Raw genomic sequence first — 6,228 nt, forward strand, 5'->3', positions numbered from 1 at the left:
ACAACAGTGCTAACCACTCTAGGCGCTCGCCAGAACTCCTCAGTGTAGGGAGTGATTGGGATGCCATTTTAAAATTCACATTGTGATGTCATAGAATTTACAGTGCAGAAGGAGGCCATTCAGCCCATCGAGTCTGCACCGGCTCTTGGAAAGAGCACCCTACCCAAGGTCAACACCTCCACCCTATCCCCATAACCCAGTAACCCCACCCAACACTAAGGGCAATTTTGGACACTAAGGGCAATTTATCATGGCCAATCCACCTAACCTGCACATCTTTGGACTGTGGGAGGAAACCGGAGCACCCGGAGGAAACCCACGCAGGCACGGGGAGGATGTGCAGAATCCGCACAGTCAGTGACCCAAGCCGAAATCAAACCTGGGACCCTGGAGCTGTGAAGCAATTGTGCTATCCACAAGGCTACCGTGCTGCCCCCTGATATCTCGTTGGCTCTTGCGAGGCGTAACAAGCTGGACGTGTGCTGTGCTGCTTTTCTGCCACAACGCGCCCACCTTGCCTCACTGAACTCTGGCTCCTACACTAGTGGTTTCAAATTCTCTATTAAATTAAACTTTCCCTCCACTGCTTCGATCGAGGTTTCACTTTCAGGTTTTACACTTCTCCCTTCAGGTTTAATTTGTCTCAAAGGCTTTCACACAAACTCCGAGCTCCAGCCACCCATTCCCACAATTATTTCAAATAATGCCTCCCAAACTGTCCTAATTTTTCACAAACTTTAGCATTGCTGCAGATATCTTTCTGGCCTCTCACAGTCCAATGTCTTTCCAACTCTCTGTGACTTTCCTGAACTGTAATCTGTTCTGGGTCCCAGTTTGCTCGGTGCCATTAGCTCCAGGTTTCTTGGAAACTTCTCTTCATTTGTATAGTTTCCATAACCAGCTGGACTTTAGATTTGCGGCATCTTGTTTTCTTAAACGTTACTCCATAGCATGCAGAGGCGGACTTACCCTTTCGGGTGCCCCACACTCTTCCTGTTTGCGGGGACCCCACGTTACACTCCGCCCCCTGGTGATGTGGCAGCCTGCCCCCAATGACATCAAGCCCCACCCACAATGACATCAAGCCCCACCCACAGTGACATCAAGCCCCACCCACAATGACATCAAGCCCCATCCACAGTGACATCAAGTCCCACCCACAATGACATCAAGCCCCACCCACAGTGACGTCAAGCTTCACCCACAGTGACATCAAGCCCCACCCACAGTGATGTCAAGCCCCACCCACAGTGACATCAAGCCCCACCCACAGTGATGTCAAGCCCCACCCACAATGACATCAAACCCCACCCCAAATGATGTCAACTCCGTTCCTACCCTGCCCACCCTCAGTTAACACAATGCAAGGCACAGAAACCCAAAACCTCGCCCTTGCCGCCTAGTCTGGTTGCCGCCCAGTCCAGCCCAGCTGCCTGGCTGGTCTGTGGCTCGGGTCGAGTCGCTCTGCTACCGCTGGCTGCTGCTGCCCGATTCCCCCATGTACGACACCGCCGCTCGACTGGCCGTCTTCGCACCTCCTGAATGCTGCTCCGCTCACCTCTCGGCTTTCGCTTGGGTGTCCGGACCTCGAGCCTTGATGGCTGCATGTGCTCCAGCAATCTCTTCATACATCCGTCCTGCCATCCCAGGAATCAGCCTGGTAAACCTTCGCTGCACTCGATCCAACGCAAGAACATCCTTCCTCAGATAAGGAGACCAAAACTACACCCAATCTTCCCGATGTGGAGTTACCAAGACCCTGTATAATTGCAGCAAGACATCCCAGCTCCTGTACTCGAATCCTCTCGCTATGAAGAGCAACATACCATTTGCCTTCTGTACCGCCTGCTGCATCTGCATGCTTCAATGAACAATGCAGACAGTGAGCCAAGGACCAACCATTGGGTAGGGCGCTAATGAATGAATGATTGGTCAATATGATAAGTGACCAGATAATCAACTGTAGCTGGAGGAATAAATATTGACCAGGATTCCATGGCTTTCTGCCCCCGTTCCTCTTTGAAACAGTGGCCATGGAATTCTTGGCATCTGAAAGACGTTACACCCCTCTGACTATGATTCTATGGCACCTCCGACTTTGTACCATTCCCTCAGATCTGCACTAGGATATTGTGTTCCATGGTTTTGGGGTGGATTATCCTCTGGTTGAGGGAAGAGTGTTAGAACTTTGTGAAACTTCTGAAGTTCTGTACTTCTGAAGCTTTATAAAGCATTAGTTAGGCCCCATTTAGAATACTGTGAGCAGTTTTGGGCCCCACACCTCAGGAAGGACATACTGGCACTGGAGCGGGTCCAGCGGAGATTCACACGGATGATCCCAGGAATGGTAGGCCTAACATACGATGAACGTCTGAGGATCCTGGGATTATATTCATTGGCGTTTAGGAGGTTGAGGGGAGATCTAATAGAAACTTACAAGATAATGAATGGCTTAGATAGGGTGGGCGTAGGGAAGTTGTTTCCATTAGCAGGGGAGACTAGGACCCGGGGGCACAGCCTTAGAATAAAAGGGAGTCACTTTAGAACAGAGATGAGGAGAAATTTCTTCAGCCAGAGAGTGGTGGGGCTGTGGAATTCATTGCCACAGAGGGCGGTGGAGGCCGGGGCGTTGAGTGTCTTTAAGACAGAAGTTGATCAATTCTTGATTTCTCGAGGAATTAAGGGCTATGGAGAGAGAGCTGGTAAATGGAGTTGAAATCAGCCATGATTGAATGGTGGAGTGGACTCGATGGGCCGAATGGCCTTACTTCCGCTCCTATGTCTTATGGTCTTATGGTCTAAACTGGCTTTAGAACCAGCTGTTAAGGAAAATTAAGATTAAAACATTAAATTGGGATAATAAAATAAAAAAAGGGGATAAAAGCAGACTGATAAGTGCAGCTGCCTGAATGGGTGTTTTGATATGCAAATTAGCGTACCTGTGGCAAAAGCAAGTGTTTACCTTTGCGACTTGGGGGAAAACAATGGGGTATAGAAGAGGTGACTTTAAAGTGAAGAGATAAGGGAATTGGCACTTATCTGCTTAAAGCCAGATCCACAGGGTGGGTAACATCAAAGGGAAAAATTATATATTCATAGCACCATAACTGTAGATAGGGACACAGTGGAGGCAGATACCATCACAGCCACACCCAGCTGCAGAAAGCCTGACTCTCCCGAAAACAAGATATTGCTGAAAGGGCAGCCGGTTAAAATCAAAAGCTCCAACCAAGAAGATTATTCCTTCTCTGAAACTGAAGACAGCTTTCCCAAAAAGGGACAAATACCCTGCGGGTGGTAATTATCTGCTGGATGTAGCTCATATAGTCATATAATATTGGATGTTGTTTGCAAAGAAGGAGAATTTCCGAGAGTTCAGGAAACGTCAGGAATTGGGGAAAAAAGGGAAAAAGGGGTAATTTAATGTAATACTGTGTAGCCATCAATGTAACTAAGTTTACTGTCGCCGTGTATTATAGTCCTCCTTGTCATGTGTTTCCTTTTAAGCTAATAAATATTTTGTATCAATTGATCACAAAACAACTGGGCTGTTTCCTTGGCTTTACAGGGTTCTTGGCAATGTGGAGGAGCAGAGAGATCTTGGGGTCTATGTTCATAGATCTTTGAAAGTTGCCACTCAAGTGGATAGAGCTGTGAAGAAGGCCTATGGTGTGCTCGCGTTCATTAGCAGAGGGATTGAATTTAAGAGCCGTGAGGTAATGATGCAGCTGTACAAAACCTTGGTAAGGCCACATTTGGAGTACTGTGTGCAGTTCTGGTCGCCTCATTTTAGGAAGGATGTGGAAGCTTTGGAAAAGGTGCAAAGGAGATTTACCAGGATGTTGCCTGGAATGGAGAATAGGTCTTAAGAGGAAAGGTTGAGGGTGCTAGGCCTTTTCTCATTGGAACGGAGAAGGATGAGGAAAGACTTGATAGAGGTTTATAAGATGATCAGTGGAATAGATAGAGTAGACAATCAGAGACTTTTTCCCCGGGTGGAACAAACCATTATAAGGGGACATAAATTTAAGGTGAATGGTGGAAGATATAGGAGGGATGTCAGAGGTAGGTTCTTTACCCAGAGAGTAGTGGGGGCATGGAATGCACTGCCTGTGGAAGTAGTTGAGTCGGAAACATTAGGGACCTTCAAGCGGCTATTGGATAGGTACATGGATTACGGTAGAATGATGGGGTGTAGATTAATTTGTTCTTAATCTAGGACAAAGGTTCGGCACAACATCGTGGGCCGAAGGGCCTGTTCTGTGCTGTATTTTCTATGTTCTATGTTCTTCTCACAGCAGACCAAATTGAAAGAACTGATGTTCTAAGTTACCCTTCTGTGATTTGGGATACTCGCTTTTAACAACAGTGGGGTTCTTAACAAAACTGGAGGCTCTGTGGCGGGATTTTGAAAAGCATAATTCCTTGGGTGTATGGGGAACTTGTGACTTTTAAACGTAACGAGAGTGAGGGAAGCGTTGAACCAAGTGAGGAGGCCTGTGATTTAAAATAAGGTGACTGAAACATGGCTCTTGTAACAGCTAAGGTTTGTTTGGGAGGAATCAATATAACCTCGGAAGGCTTGCAAAGCGTACCTGAAGCTAAGTTGATGGAATTGGCGAATATGGGTTACCTGCAGGGACTAAGACAGCCGAGGTAATTGAAAGTATAGCAAAGCATTTAAATGCACAGGAGTTGTCCGGTAGATCAAGTTCTCCGAAAAGTGAGGCAATTGAATCGGCTAGAATTCACCGATGAGTGAAAAAAACATGAACCGGAGATGGAAGGAGAGAGATCTTTCCAAAGGAAATTGGAATTGAGGTAACTTGACGTGGAAGGTTAGGAAGGGGAAACGAGGAAAAGGGGGGAGAGAATTGCAACTTAAAATGCTGGAAGTTAAAGCAGAGACGCCAGGGCAGGCTGTGGAAGGACGTAAGTCTAGACACGAACCCAGTGGGAAGATGTTTAGATTTGTACAGCGCTTACAAAATTTGACAAAATGGACGTGGAGGCATTTTTAAAACTCATTTGAGAAAATAGCGAGACAAATTAAATGGTCGCAAGCTATATTTGGATGCTGGTCTTACAGAGTAAGCTCATAGATAGGTCTAGGTGTCTTTGTCAGAGGAAAGATCCGGGAAGTATAATATAGTGAAGAAAACTAGACTGAGTGCTTCTGAGTTAGTACAAGAGGCTTACAGACAGAAGCTTTGAAATGTAGGAAAACAGTCCAGTCAGACCTATATTGAATTTGAATGGGTTAAATAAAGTAAGTTTGAGAGGTAGGTGAGAGCAATAAAAATAGAAGGAACCTATGAGGCTCTTAGAGAAGTAATTCTGTTGCAAGGTTATTAAGAAGGCATATGCCAGGCGTGTCTTCATCAGCCGGGGCATTGAGTACAAGAGTTGGGAAATCATGTTGCAGCTATTTAAAACCTTGGTTAGGCCACATTTGGAGTATTGCGTGCATTCCGGTCACCACATTATCAGAAGGACGTGAAGCTTTGGAGAGAGTGCAAAGAAGGTTCACCAGGATGTTGCCTGGTCTCGAGGGTGTTGGCTATGAGGAGAGGTCGAATAAACTAGGATTGTTTTCACTGGAAAGGTGGAGGCTGACGGGAGACCTGATAGAGGTCTACAAAATTATGAGGCATAGACAGGGTGGATGGTCAGAGGCTTTTTCCAAGGGTGGAAGTGATCCGGCTAGGATCACTGTCTGTGCGGAGTCTGCACATCCTCCTTGTGTGTGCGTGGGTTTCCTCCGGGTGCTCCGGTTTCCTCCCACAGTCCAAAGATGTGCAGGTTAGGTGGATTGGCTGTGATAAATTGCCCTTAGTGTCCAAAATTGCCCTTAGTGTTTCATAGAATTTCATAGAATTTACAGTGCTGAAGGAGGCCATTCGGCCCATCGAGTCTGCACCGGCTCTTGGAAAGAGCACCCTACCCAAGGTCAACACCTCCACCCTATCCCCATAACCCAGTAACCCCACCCAACACTAAGGGCAATTGTGGTTACTAAGGGCAATTTATCATGGCCAATCCACCTAACCCGCGCATCTTTGGACTGTGGGAGGAAACCGGAGCACCCGGAGGAAACCCACGCACACACGGGGAGGATGTGCAGACTCCGCACAGACAGTGACCCAAGCTGGAATCGAACCTGGGACCCTGGAGCTGTGAAGCAATTGTGCTATCCACAATGCTATCGTGCTGCCCCACAATGCTACC

The sequence above is a fragment of the Scyliorhinus torazame genome, chromosome 2 (assembly GCF_047496885.1).
Source record: "Scyliorhinus torazame isolate Kashiwa2021f chromosome 2, sScyTor2.1, whole genome shotgun sequence".
Classification (NCBI taxonomy): Eukaryota; Metazoa; Chordata; class Chondrichthyes; order Carcharhiniformes; family Scyliorhinidae; genus Scyliorhinus; species Scyliorhinus torazame.